The sequence below is a fragment of the Dipodomys merriami genome, unplaced genomic scaffold (assembly GCF_024711535.1).
Source record: "Dipodomys merriami isolate MVZ:Mamm:240054 unplaced genomic scaffold, mDipMer1.0.p SCAF_1900, whole genome shotgun sequence".
In the NCBI taxonomy this organism is placed as follows: Eukaryota; Metazoa; Chordata; class Mammalia; order Rodentia; family Heteromyidae; genus Dipodomys; species Dipodomys merriami.
In genome coordinates this window covers 54,127-59,874 of record NW_027203272.1, presented here as the reverse complement: position 1 = coordinate 59,874, position 5,748 = coordinate 54,127, and the positions used below count along the sequence as shown (strand labels likewise).

The following is a 5,748-nucleotide window of genomic DNA, read 5'->3' as shown; positions in this document are numbered from 1 at the left end:
CAGGCTCCTCTCAAGCATTGAAATAGAAACAGCAATGAGAGACCTCCCAGGTAATAAAAGTCCAGGACCAGATGGGTTTACAGTGGAATTCTACAAGGCCTTCAAAACAGAGCTCACAAAAATACTCCTCCAACTCTTCAATAAATTTGAAAGATAAAGTTCACTACCAAACACATTCTATGAAGCCATCATAACCCTCAACACCAAACCAGGCAAGGACTCATCAAAGAAAGAGTACTATAGACCCATATCTTTGATGAACATTGATGAAAAACTTCTCAACAAAATTTTGGCCAATCGACTTCAACAATTCATGCAAAAAACCATACACCATGTTCAGACAGGATTCATTTCAGGAATGCAAAGCTGGTTCAAAATATGCAAATCAATTAATATTATTCATCACATCAACAGCAGCAAAGATAAGAACCACATGGTTATCTCAATCGATGCAGAAAAAGCATTCGTCAAGATGAAACATCCCTTTAAGATGAAGGTTTTGGAAAAATTGGGAATCCATGGAACATTCCTCAATACAATAAAGGCTGTATATGACAAACCTGCAGCCAGCATTATAATTAATATTTAAAAACTAAAGCCATTTCCTCTTAACTCAGGAACAAGACAAGGATACAAGGATGTCCACTCTCTCTACTTCTTTTCAACATATTATTAGAATGCCTAGCTACAGCAATAAGGAAAGATACAGACATAAAGGTGATCCAAATAGGGAAAGAAGAAATAAACATCTCCCACTTTGCAGATGATATGATCTTGTATTTAAAGAATCCCACAGACTCCATTCTCAATTTACTCAAGCTGATTCAAAACTTTGGCAAAGTAGCAGGAAATAAAATTCAACCCCCAAAATCAATGGCTTTTCTGTATGCCAACAATGAGAAAAGTGTGGCTGAAATTAGGAAAGTAACTCCATTTGTAATAGCCCCAGAAAAAATAAAACACCTAGCAATTAACTTAACCAAGGAAGTGAAGGACCTCTATGATGAAAACTTTAAAAGCTTGAAAAAGGAAATCAAACCAGAACTTTGAAAATGGTCAAAACTTCCATGCTCCTGGATTGGAAAGATTAACATCGTGAAAATGGCAATAATTCCCAAGGCTATCTACAAATTCAATGCGATACCTATCAAAATTCCAACCTCATTCTTCAAGGAAATAGAAGAGGCAATCCAAAAATTCATATGGAACAACAAAAGACCCCGAATAGCAAAAACGCTCCTCAACAGAAAGAACAGTACTGGAGAAATATCAATACCAAATTTCAAACTCTACTATAAAGCTATAGTAATCAAAACAGCTTGGTTCTGGCACAAGAACAGACCTCAGGACCAATGGAATAGAATTGAAATCCCAGAAAAGAACCTACCCACCTATAGCCATCTAATCTTTCAAAAGGGAGCTAAAAAATCAGAATAGAAGAAAGACAGCCTCTTCACTAAATGGAGCTTGCAAAATTGGTTAACTACTTGTAGAAAACTAATGCTAGATCCTTATCTATCACCCTGCACCAGAATCAACTCCAAATGGATCAAAGACCTCGGATTCAAAGCAGACACTCTGAAAACATTACAGGATGGAATATGAGAAAACCTAGGTCTCTTTGGTGCAGGCCAACATTTTCTTAATAGAGACCCAGAAACACAAGAAATCAAAGAAAGATTGAACAAATGGGATTACATGAAGTTGCAGAGCTTCTGCATGGCAAAGGACATAGCTAGCAAGATCAATAGAAAGCCTAGGGATTGGGAGAAGATCTTTACTATCTGTACAACGGACAAGGGTCTCCTATCTAAAATATACTTGGAACTCAAAAAATTAAATCCCCCAACAGCAAATCCTCAAAGAAACAACTGCCCAATACATAAGTGGGATAAAGACTTAAAGAGAAACTTCTCTGAAGAAGAAAGATGGATAGCCAATAGACACATGAAGAAATGCTCAACCTCCCTAGCAATAAAAGAAATGCAAATCAAAACGACATTGTGATACCACCTCACCCCAGTTAGAATGGCAAAAATCAAGAACTCTAATAACAACAGATGCTGTAGGGGGTGTGGAGAGAAGGGAACCATACTTAATTGTTTGTGGGAGTGTAAACTTGTTCAACCACTTTCGAAAGTAGTATGGAGGTTCCTGAAAAGACTCCACATAGAGCTCCCTTATGATCCAGCAATCCCACTTTTGGGCATTTACCCAAATGTTTACAAACAAGACCAAACTAAAGCTACCAGCACAACTATGTTTATTGCAGCATTATTTACCATAGCTAAGATATGGAACCAACCCAGATGCCCCTCAGTAGATGACTGGATCAAGAAAATGTGATATATATACACAATGGAATTCTATGCCTCCGTCAGAAAGAATGACATTGCCCCATTTGTTAGGAAATGGAAAGGCTTGGAAAAGCTTATATTAAGTGAAGTATTCCAAGCCCAAACAAATACAGTTTCCCATAGGTTCCATGGTTTCTCTTATTTGCAATAACTAGTATATGTATGAGTCAACAGAAAAGGTCAGATCAGGTGAAGTTAGGTAAATGAACCCTAAGATACGTATTTAATTTTTTTCTTTCATGCATTTGTTTCCTACGTATTTATAAGATTATTTCTTTGTTGCTTTGTATGTCCCTCCCTCATAGGATAACCCCTGCTTTCACTGTTTTTGATGTTGGTATAATTTGTGGAGGGGGAGGGGAAAAACAAGTCATTTAAATAAGGATACAAGTGGACCCGTTGTCAAAATGATAAGTGCATGTTGTCACGTTGAAAATGAACTTTACAACTTTGGTGCGGAGTGGGGAGGATTCAGTGGGGGTCTAGGTGAGGCTGGGAAGTGATGGGAAAGGTAAACAAAGGAGGAGGCTAAAATGCTTGATAAGAAATGTACTCACTATCTTGCCCATGTAATTTTAACCCCTCTGTAGAGTATTTTCACAATAAAAAAACAAAAAACAAAAAACAAAAAAACAAAAAAACAAGGTATTTAAGTAGTCAAGCAAAGGACTTCTATTTTACTACTGGATTATACATTTTTTTCTAATGTTGAGTACCAATAAATAATGGATGTATTAGAAATCTCTTAAAGCTCATATATTGAATAGTGACTTCTCTTACACTATATCATTGTATTTCTCAAATCATATTACGTAGTTTCCTATTTTCTCATTCCTAGAATAATCTGCACATGAAGACATCACTGGTCCTAATTTTCAGTCTGTGCATTTGAATACAAAGGAAAGTCTTTCCTCTGCTCTCTATCAATTACCTACTCTCCAGTTAGAATAATTTAAAATAGTAAAAATCAAAAAAGAGAAAATAAATCATGGTGAAAACACATGCAGGAAATTCACCAGATTTTTCTGACCAGTTCAACCAATGTGAGCTATTGGGGAAATACATGGACACCTCATTCCCACTGGTACTCAAAGTTTCTGGTTAGGCAATTCTGATGAAGACAATCAAGTAGATGAAAACGTGAGGAATGGTATCAATTGCAAGAAAATAATGGAGAAGAATGCAAGCAAATTTCTTCTTTGGGCTTACTGCAGTGCGGAGATTCCTTTTCAAAAAGGCCTCTCATATGAATACCAGGGATGAGGATAAGTATACTCCTCTTCATCGGGAAGCCTAGAGTGGACATGTAGACATTGTCCATGAGTTGGCAGCTCAAGGCAGATATTCATGCAATAACTGTGAATGGCTTGGCACCCCTGCATAGTACTTTTATGTGGATTAATACCAGAATGGATTCTTTCTTACTTCATCATGATGCAGATACCAATCCCCAAACTAAAGGCCTCTTGATCCCCTTGCATCTTGCTGCTGGGAAGAGAAATAGCAAAGATATGCTGTCTCTTCTTCTGTTGAACCATTTTTTCAAACCGGGTCTGAAGAATAACTTGGAAGAAACTGCATTTGATATTGCTAAAAGGATAAGTATGTATCACTACCTCTTTGAAGTTGTGGAAGGGTGTACAAATTATTCTCCTACGTAGTAATGGTTAAGTTTCTTAAATTTCAAAAGTGCCATTCCATCGTTTGTGTCCCTACAAATATTTTCATAATAAAAAGCAACAGCAATATCTTAATTTAAAAATTCATGGATTCCATGGTATTCTTCCACGTGAATTGCCTCACTTTGATGTCAAAATGTATTCAAGAGTTGTTTGTATGCATCTATAATGATTTCTGAAGAGTTTGTGTTTTTTTTTTTAATTTTAACTTATCTGTTGAAATGAATAGTATAGAAACTAAAGTTATTCCTGGTGCTTGTCTGAAAAAAAGTATATCTAGGTTTGTATAAAGTCCATAATCTATTTCATTATTTTCTAGATATAATACTTTGAAGTCTACATTTTTTATAATATATAGGTTCATTAATAAATGTGTCCTTTCAGATTACATTCCATATAGAAAAAGTTAAGATTCCTTTTTTCCTAGGTCCTTACAGGATTTTATTTCTTTGGAATAAGATGACAATGTTATCTAATTTCAAGTTTTGTAAAGGTTATGCTATGTAAGGGCCTTTCTAAAATGAAGATTTAATACACTTATGTCAAACTAACCTTTAATTCTATGAATTACATGTATTGTTACACTTGTATTTTTGTAATAAACTTTTTCATAACTTTTTCATTTCTTGCATTTGAAGAATGAAAAATATGGAATATTTCACGAATTTTTGTATCATCCTTCTGCAAGTGCCATGTTAATCTCTGTATTGTTGTCACTTGGGTAGACCTGCTGCTGAAGCATGTAGTATCCTTTAAATTTAAGTAGTTAATGATGCAACCTTTATACAGGCATATATCCTTGGTTGCCTATTTGTAAAAAGGAATCCTTATTGTTCCTAAAATGTTATTGATCTTATTTCTCTAAATTTCTGTGTATAGTGGCAAAAACTTATATTGTTTGGTTGATTGCTCACATTTGCAATTTTTGTCAATGACTATTTTGTCGTTTTCATTTTTAATTTGATCATATTTTGAAGCCTTTATAGCTAAGTCCAAAGGTGATGGCATTTCAAGTACTTACTTATCAACTGAGTTACCTTTGTGGAGCTAATGGATTCAAAGTAAGCCTTGCTTAAGAGCTACTTCTAAAATTCTGCAGCTTAAAATTTCGCAAAGAAGTCTCACTGATACAAATGTCTTCCTGACCCTTTACCCTTCTTCCATGTAGGAACAGACCAACAAGAATATCTTACCCTGACAGCATAGATTGTCTGACTGGACAAAACTATTCTTAGTTACAAGGGTTCATAGAGAGATTAACAGATCAGACTGAAATGTTCAGAATAGAAGGTATTTTTATCAAAATATAATTGTTTATTATACCTATCATTTCAAAGTAGCTAAAGTCAGGAAGATGAAAAAATTATTCATATGCATGATTAGCTAATATCCTGGTCTGTCTACCATCCAAACAGGCAGGAACTTACAGTACTGACTTTCTATCACCAAATATTTCCATAGCTCCTGGAGAAGTCCATAGGTTTCTCCTCGATATTAGTCCTTAAATTAATAATGTTTTAATCACAGTGTTTCCTCTTGCCTCCAGGTTTACAAATGGTAAAGTTTTAGGTCTAACTCTACCAAAAACTGAGGTAGAGATAATGTAATATTACTTTAAAACAGAGTTGCATTTGATACCCTAACCACAACAGAACAATGCATAACAATTTCCTATATTATAAATACTTATATATTTTATATTTCTACCTGCT

General features: G+C 35.0%; 1 pseudogene; it reads right to left on the bottom strand.

The window, feature by feature from the left end:
* Window positions 1-4,678: 4,678 nt before the first annotated feature.
* On the bottom strand, window positions 4,679-4,778 carry LOC138831293 (U6 spliceosomal RNA; annotated as a pseudogene).
* Window positions 4,779-5,748: the final 970 nt, after the last annotated feature.